The sequence below is a fragment of the Elephantulus edwardii genome, unplaced genomic scaffold (genome assembly GCF_000299155.1).
Source record: "Elephantulus edwardii isolate Elephantulus edwardi_28Jun2011 unplaced genomic scaffold, EleEdw1.0 scaffold00146, whole genome shotgun sequence".
Classification (NCBI taxonomy): Eukaryota; Metazoa; Chordata; class Mammalia; order Macroscelidea; family Macroscelididae; genus Elephantulus; species Elephantulus edwardii.
In genome coordinates, this window is record NW_006399896.1 from 8,056,185 (window position 1) to 8,065,511 (window position 9,327).

At 40.7% G+C, this 9,327-nt stretch overlaps 1 pseudogene; it reads left to right on the forward strand.

Annotated features, from left to right (window-relative positions):
- Positions 1 to 6,265: 6,265 nt before the first annotated feature.
- On the forward strand, positions 6,266 to 6,576 carry LOC102863693 (annotated as a pseudogene).
- Positions 6,577 to 9,327: the final 2,751 nt, after the last annotated feature.

Below are 9,327 nucleotides of genomic sequence, written 5' to 3' on the forward strand. Positions count from 1 at the left end.
GGGATGATGGAGAATTGATGCCTTTGAGCTGTGGTGTTGGATAAGAGTATTGAATGTATCATGGACTACTAAAAGAACAAACAGGTTTAGCCTGGAAAGGGTGAAACCAGGCTGCTCTTTGATGACAAGGATTCTGAAGCTTTGTGTGACATACTTTGGACATGTTGCCAGGAGGGACTAGTCCTTGAAGAGGGACATCATGCTTGGGAAGGTGGAGGGACAGTGTGGTAAAGGAAGACCCTAGATGAAGTGGATTAAGTGACTGGGACAGGCCGGAGCAGAGTTTAGGACTGTTTTACACAGGGTTATTATGAGTTACAGATGACTCTAAGGCACATAACTACAACAAGAACCTGTTGCATACCAGTGTCAGCTGCAAATGAATATACTCTGATCTATACCAAAAAGACTTAGAATTTTGTGAAGGGGCCCAACATTTATGGCTCGTGTATGGTCCTGGGTGTGTGAATGGGAATGATGAGTAAGGTTTGGGTGAAGACAATGCTGGAAATAAGTCTTGCCAGGCCAAGTGAAAAAGAAGGACATTTCATATTGACTTCAAAACACAGATGTAGTCTTTCTTTTCCTCCGCCATCGTGTTTCATAAAGCCCTGTTTTGTCTTCACTATGTCTTCTCATAAGACGTTCAGGATCAAGAGGTTCCTGGCCAAGAAATGAAAGGAGAACTATTCCATTCCTCAGTAGATTCAAATGAAAACTGGCAATAAAATCAGGTACAATTCCAAGAGGAGATGTTGGAGAAGAACCAAGCTGGGTCTCTAAGGAATCGCACACAGAATGGCAGCACACATAATGAGCCTCCATTCATAAGCATAGCCCTGTGTTAAGGTGCCTGACTTTCTATGTTATTCTTCTGTTTTTATGTGCTATGTAAAGTTGCCTATGACTCATAGCAACCCTATGTACAACAGCTCTGAACCCTGCTCTATTCTGAGCCAACCTTATTGTCTCCAACACACCTATCCCTATTACCTCAGTCACTGAATCAATCCATCTCATTGAGGGTCTTCCTCTCTTGTGCTGTCCCTCCACCATTACAAACATAATGACCTCTCCAAGGACTGGTCTCTCCTTGCAACATTCTCAAAGTATGTCAGACGAAACTTTAGAATTGTTGCCTCCACGAAGTAGCCTGACTTCACCCTCTCCAGGAAGAACCTGTTTGTTCTCCTAGCAGTCCATGGTATATTCAATACTCTTCTCCAGCACCACAGCTCGAAGGCATGCTACCATATCAGATTTAAAATTATGTCACAGTGTGATCACTTTCAGTGAACACTTGTGGTTTTTAATACACCCACGTTTTCAATAAATATGAGACCTGTGGTGTTAAAAAAAAAAACAAACAAAAACCACCAACAAAAACCAAACCAAAGCCACCCCAAAAAACCCCATAGAGGTATGCAACAGCTCAGAGTTTTAAGTAACTGCAAATAATTCTAAAAATAAAACTAGACTTCTGTGTGAAAACAGACAAATGATCTGTATTACTAGTTTTCAGATCCTGTACTACAGACAGCAGGTGTGTGGCCTTGTGAGAAGGAACTAATAAAGTGATTCCTGGGACAGTGCTACCTCACTGCCTGGAGAGAGTTCCTAGGATGCAGCTTTGAGAGGGAGCAGAGCCTGTGTGTCCAGGGAGACCATGACATCTTGAGTTCATGGAAGTGAGTGCCGGGAGGAAAGAGCTGCATGACAGAAAGCTCCAGAGATCTGCAGAGGGTCCATTGTATTTTCAGCAAAGTCTTGATCAGTCCATATGCGAGGAAATTGCTCAAGGTTTAAAGAACTACTACCAAATAGGAAATCATGCAACTTTCATTGCTGTCAAGTTGGACCCAACTCATCATAACTGACTCTCCAGTGGGTTTTCAGAGGCTTTAAATCACATGGGAGGAGAATGCCATCTTTCTCCCATGGAGTAGCTGGTGGGTTCACACTGTCTGCCCTTGAGTTGGAGTACAAATTCCTACCCACGTTTCTTGCTTTTGTTATGCCCTGTTGAGTCAGATATGACTCAAAATGACCCTATCTGAATGACAGATCTGAACCCTGTTCTTTTCTGCACCATCTCACCATCTGTAACACACTTGAACCCATTGCTGCAGTTACTGTGTCAATCCTCATTGAGGATGTTCCTCTCCCTCATTGACCTTCCAGCTTTCTAAGCATGATGTCCTTCTCCAAGGAATAAGCTCCTCCTAACAACGTACACAAAATATGTGAAATGAAATTTCCCCATCCTTGCCTCTAAGGAGCACTATGACTACACTTTCTCTAGGATATGTTTTTCCTTTTGTCAGTCCATGGGCTATTCAATACTCTTCTCCAACACCACAACTCAGAGACATCACTTCTTCTTTTTCATCCTTAATCATTGTCAAACTCTCAGACACATAGCAGGTGATTGATACAGTAAATAGGGCAATGGTGGTAGGTTTGTCAGAGTCAGTGAGTCTGGCTCAGGAAATGGCAGGTTTCAGAATTGTTATACATAAGGTCACTGTGAATTACAGGCAACTTGACAGCATAAAACAATAATAACGATATATATAGTATATATAGTATATATCTGGAGAGAGAATGAAAGGCACCCAAGCGTCGAGGACTCTTCTTCATAAGGTTGCTATGAGTCTACTGCGACTCAACGGCACTTAACAACAACAACAACATAGTCTATATAGTGTATATATAGTGTATGTATAGTGTTTGTATATAGTGTATATATAGTATGTATATAGTGTGTCTATAGTATATATAGTGTATATATAGTGTATTTATATTGTATACACACACACACACACACACACACACATATATATATATTATAACATAGTAATGTCTATCTGTGTTTCACAATACACTGTGGCTGACTCTGAGAAGAATGGGAATCCCAGAACACTTGATTGTCCTGATGTGAAACCTGTACTTGAACCAGAAGGCAGTGGTCAGAACAAAGCAAGGAAACACGGCATGGTTCAAAATTGGGAAGGGTGTGCACCTAAGATGTGTCTTATCTCCATACCTTTTCAATCTATATGCAGAACAGATTTTCCAGGAGGCTGGGCTCTATGAAGAGAAATGTGGCACCAGGATTGGAGGAAGACTCATCAACAATCTGTGTTATGCAGATGACACAACCCTGCTTGTTGAAACTGAGGTGGATCTGAAGTGCTTGCTGCAGAAGGTCAAGGACTGCAACCTTCAATATGGATTGAAGCTCAACATCAAGAAAACAAAGATTATCATCACTGGGCCTATTGGCAACATCATGATAGATGGTGAGAGATTGAGATTGTTAACAGCTTTAGTTTGCTTGGTTCCACAATCAAAACTCTTGGAACCAGCAGCCCAGAAATTATGACTTGCTTTGGGAAAGTCTGATGCCAGAGACCTCTTGAAAGTACTAAAGAGCAACAATGTTAGTCTGAAGACTAAGGTGAACCTGATCCAGGCCATAGTCTTTTCAGTACTTGCTGTGTATCAGAAAACTGAACAATGACTCGGGATGATAGAAGGATAGTTGATGCCTTTGAGCTGTGGTGTTGGAGAAGAGTATTGAATATACCATGGACTGCTAGGAGAACAAACAGCTTCATCCTCAAGAGGGTGAAACCAGGCTGCTCCTTGGAGGCAAGGCTTCTAAAGCTTCATCTGACATCCTTTGGGCAGGTTGCAAGGAAGGACCAGTCCTTGGAGAGGGACATAATGCTTGGGAGGGTGGAGGGACAGGGCAGGAGAGGAAGACCCTTGATGAGATGGATTGATTCAGTGACTGGGTTAATGGGGGCAGGTGTATTTGAGACAATGAGATCGACACACACTAGAGCAGAGTTTAGGATTATTTTACAAAGAGTCGCTATGATTTGCAGGCAACTCCAAGGCACATAACAACATCAACATACAATGTAGTATGTCTATTATATTGTTACATAGTATAATATTTGTAATACAACTATACTATAATCTATATAGTCCTTGATCTGCTGCACATGTCTCAATTCCTCCTCACTTTCAGCCAGCAATGTTGTTTTATCCATATAACGCAGATTATTGATGAGTCTTCCTCCAATACTGACGCTACACATTCTTTTTCATAACATCTAGCTTCTTGAATTATTTGTTCAGCATACAGATTGAATAGAAATCAATAATGACAAAATTAGCCATAGAATATTGCTCTCATCTAACCTAATAAAGTGTAAAAAAGCCTCAAAAAGAGCAAAATATTTCCAAGTATTTTAACTACTTCCCACAATGAAGCTCATAAATATTAATATGAATGGAATGATAGTTAATAACCAAAAAGTTAAAGTTCACAGTATCTGCCATCTGGTAAAAAAAGCCAAATTAGACATATGAGCAAATGGAAAATATGACAACCCTAAGCTCTAGAGCTCTGATAATGTAGTGGTAAGAAGCTGCAGTGCAGTGTCAAAAGCACACAGTTCAAGGGAGCTCTGGTGGCCGAGTGGCAAGAAGCTGTACTGCAATCCCAGAGGTATGTAGTTCAAATCCACCAGATGCTCTGCTGGAGAAGGAGGGTCAATCTCCTCCTGTACCAGTCAGTTCTGATTTGATGGTACACACACACACACACGCAAAATAATAAAAAACAAACAAGCAAACAAACAAAACAAAAAAAGTTACTTGACAAAGCACACAGGTCAAATACACCCGCTGCTCCATGGAAGAAGGATGGGCAGTCTCCTTCCATACAGACTACTGCCTCTAAAAACCTGCTGGAGGCTCAGCTATGAATTGGTTCTGACTCAATGGCACACAGCAACAAGAAGAGCAAAGTTCAATCCATGGAAATGGGTTCAGTCAAGCATGACAGATAATAGAATTAATTTGCAAAGACACTGAAACAGTTAAAATTATTCTCTATGTTTAAGAATCTAAAGCACAGACTTAATAGATAGAAAAATGGATTATATTTTTTTAAAAGTTGTTGTTATTTGCCACCTCGTCACCTGCAAGTCAGAGCAGCCCTATGTGCAATAGCCTTAAACCCTGCTCTAACCTGAGCCAGTCTTATTGTTTCTGACATACCTATCCCCATTACCCCAGTCACTGAATCAATCCATTTCATTGAGAGTCTTCCTCTCCTGTGCTGTCGCCCCACCCTCCCAAGCATGATGTCCCTCACCAAGGACTGATCCTGCCTTGCAACATATCCAAAGTATGTCAGATGAATCTTCAGAATTTTTTCCCACAAGGAGCAGCCTGGCTTCACCCTCTCCAGGGCAAACTTGTTTGTTCTCCTAGCAGTCCATAGTATATTCAGTACTCTTCTCCAGCACCACAGCTCAAAGGTATCAACTCTCCTTCTTTCATCCTAGTCATTGTCCAGCTCTCTGATGCATAACAAATAATTGCAAAGATCATGGCCTGTATCAGATACACCTTAGTCTCCAGACTGACATCATTGTTTTTCAGTACTTTGGTGAAGTCTCTGACAGCAGACTTTCCCAATGCAATTCATCTTTTTATTTCCAGGCTACTGGTACCAAGAGTGCTGATTGTGGAGCCAAGCAAACTGAAGCTGTTAACAATCTCAATCTCTTCACCATCTATCATGATGCTGCCAAATGGCCCAGTGGTGAGAATCTTTGTTTTCTTGATGTGCTTCAATACATATTGAAGGCTACAAACCCAAAAACCTTCTAGATATGACAAATAACTCTGAAAGGGAGAATTTAAAGGAGAGGGAAACCATTAACCGCCAAATGTACAAAAGAGTTAAAATATTCCTCACCCTTGACAGTTAACTACTAATATTATAAGTTTCCGATCTTCCTTCTTCATTATTACTTTACCGCAGATCCTGACCTCGTGTGTCCACATTTTTCACCCCAGCATGCTAATATAACCATAGCTATTAATGCCTTTAATATTTTTTTCGTTTTTGTAATATTAACTCTGCATGTTTCTGTAACATATGACAAAGAATAAAGACTTAACCAAAGCAGATCAACAGGAAGAACTGAACTTTTTTTCCTTCCCAATAATAATATTGCAGGGAGGAGCCTGGGAGAGGAATATATAGTTTCCATAAGAGGAAATCAGGCATGACTAATCTATTAAAATTCTTTTAAGATGCACATGTGTATATGGGTAACAACTGATGAATGGCAATTATTTAGATTTTTCAAAAAGCCTTTCACAAAGTTCCAGACAAAAGACTATTTTAAAAATTGAGTCATCGGCAGCTGCGGTCTGGTTGACTTTGCGGAACCGTATGGACGGCAGCTTCGGCTCAGATTTTGGGAACTGGGGGGGGGGGCGAGGGCGGGAAGCTGGACCCAGGGCTCATCATGGAGCAGGTGAAGGTGCAGATTGCCGTGGCTAACGCCCAGGAGCTGTTGCAGAGAATGACGGACAAATGCTTCCGGAAGTGCATCGGGAAGCTGGGGGTGGGGGGTGGGGGGCTCCCTGGACCATTCAGAACAGAAATGTATCACCATGTGTATGGATCGCTACATGGACGCCTGGAACACCGTGTCGCGCGCCTACAACTCACGGCTGCAGCGGGAGCGAGCCAACATGTGATCTGCAGCAGCTCCAAACCCCTCGTCTTGTTCAGTGATTGCAGGGAGGCGGCGGGGGCGCCTGGAAGCAGGAGCGGCATCCACTTCCGAAATGGCTTGCCTCCGGAAACTCTATGTACGAACAGTGCTTAGGCCTTTCGTTCATAGGGTTGCTATGAGTCATCTATGACACGACAGCACCTGACAACAACAACTCTGGGTTTTTAGTGTTGAACCACCATTGCATTATTTCTTGGCTACTAATGGAAAGGAAGAGGCACCTCACAAGAAAAGCCTAGTGATGTACTTCCAAACAAAATCAGCCACTGCAGACTAAGTACAGAACAGTTCTACTCTGACACAGGTGAAGTTTCAACAAGTCAGAGACAATTCAATGCTTAGTATAATAGCAGCCTCTAAGATGTGGTCCTCCATAACAATGTGGACTGGATATAGTAATTTAAGTTTTAAAAGGAAAACAGCAAATTGATGTCACTTCTGAGATTAAGTTATAAGAGACAGTAGGTTCCATCTTGTATGCTCTAGGTCTTTCTGGCTTTCTCCTGAAAGAATTTAGCTACCATGGTATAAATAAGTCCTGCAGGGAGGCCCAGGGTAGGGAGCTTGGAAACAAGTATTCTGAGATGGATAATCACGCATATGAGCTAAGAATTAGTTCCTTTTCCACTGTGGTCTTCAGATGAGACCGTAGATATGATTGACAGCTTGACAACAATCTCATGGAATAGCCTGAGCCACCCAGATGTCTGATAAACAAATTAAAACTAATGGTAGAGATTACACATGTGTGTTATTCTAAGTCACTACATTTTTATGGAACAATTGAAGTTGGCACAACAGGGCAGTAACTATGTTCTTATGTACAAATGACAAAAAAAACCACAATACAACCCACCAAACATAGATACATAATGGTTTAAAATCAAGAAAGGAGAAGTCAAAGAAAGCTGTTTCATTACAAAATATAATTTCTGTATATATTTGAATGTTTTCTGTGCTGATCCAGAAATCATCAGAAGAAGATGTGAGATTCACTGTACCAAAAAGAATCCGACAACACTGAAACATTTCAGGGAATAACATCTGAAGAAGGAATCAAAGGTTATGAAGAAAGTTCAAGTTACACTGAAGGCATTGACAAAAAAAATAAGGTGCCTGGCATCAATGGGACACCAACTGGCATATTGTAGCAAACAGATGCAGCCATGGACATGCTCACTAGCCTGTGCCAGGAAAGGTGGAAGATAGCTGTTTGGCCAACTGACTGGAAGAAATCCATATGGGTTTCCATTCCAAAGAAAGGTGATCCAATAGAATGTAGAAATTATCAGATAATATAATCAATATGACATGCAAGCAAAATATTGCTGGAGATCATCCAAAAACAGCTGGAACAATATATTGACAGGAAACTGCCAGAGTCTCAAGCTGGGTTTAGCAAAGGCCATGACAACCAGGGATATCATTGCTGGTGTCAAATGGATCCTGACTGAAAGCACAAAATACCACAAGACAATCTATTTGTGTTTTATTTACTATACAAAGGCATTTGACTGTGTGGATTGTAACAAATTATGGCTAACATTGAGAAGAATGGAAATTCCTGAGCACATAATTATACTCATATGAAACCTATATCTATACCAAGAAGCTATTGTCTAATAGAGCAAGGGAACATTGAATGGTTTAAAATCAAGAAAGGTGTGCATCAGGGTCGTATCCAATCTCCATGCTGAGAAAAATCTGAATTTTATGAAGAATCTGGATTTTATGAAGAATGTGACATCAGACTTAAAGGAATACTCAACTACAGCCTACATTATGCAGATGACATAATCTTGCTTGTTGAATGTGAGAAGGACTTGAAGCATTTGCTGTCAAAGATCAAGAAATGTAACCTTCAATATGGATTACATCTCAACATCAAGAAGAGAAAAATCTTCACCTCTGGACTAATATGCAGCATCATGATAGATGAAGAAAAGATTGAAATTGTCAATGATTTCTTCTTTCTTGAATCCACAATCAACACCCTTGGTACTTGCAGTTAAGAAAGCAAAAGATAGGTTACATTGGGAAAGTCAGCTGTCAAGAAGTTCTCCAAAATACTATGGAGTGATAATGTCTGTAAGAAGACTAAGAAGTACATTTTTGATCATTTGTTACACTTCTAAGAGCTGTACAATGAATAAGGATGACAGAAGAAGAATAGATGGCTTTGAATTGTGTTGGAAAAGAGTGCTGAATATTCCATGGACTGCCAAAAGAACAAACATCTTGGAGAAAGTGTAGACAGGGTGCTTCTTGGAGGCAACAATGATGAAGCTTCATTTCATATACTTTGGACATGTTGCTAGGAGAGGCTATTACTTCGAGAGGGACATTGTGCATGGGTAGAGGGTCAGTGATGGATTGACATCGTGACTGCAGCAGTAAGCTCAAGCAAGACAGACATGGTGATGAATGCATAGGCTTCAGGTCTGTTGTTCACAGAGTTGATATGAATCATACTTAACTTGATGGCACCTAACAAGAACCCCTTCATGTGAAATTATTACATATTTGCTGTTGTGTACCATAGAGTAGGAGTCGACCCTTAGCTGACCCTCCCATGCGTTTTTAGATGCAGTAATAACATGGGAGGAGATTTTCCTTCTTTTTTCCCTTATTAGACATTACTTTTTTTTTTAAATTAATAGATTCAATACTGAATTCAGTGCGTCTTATACAGATTTGCAATCAAGATAGGCAT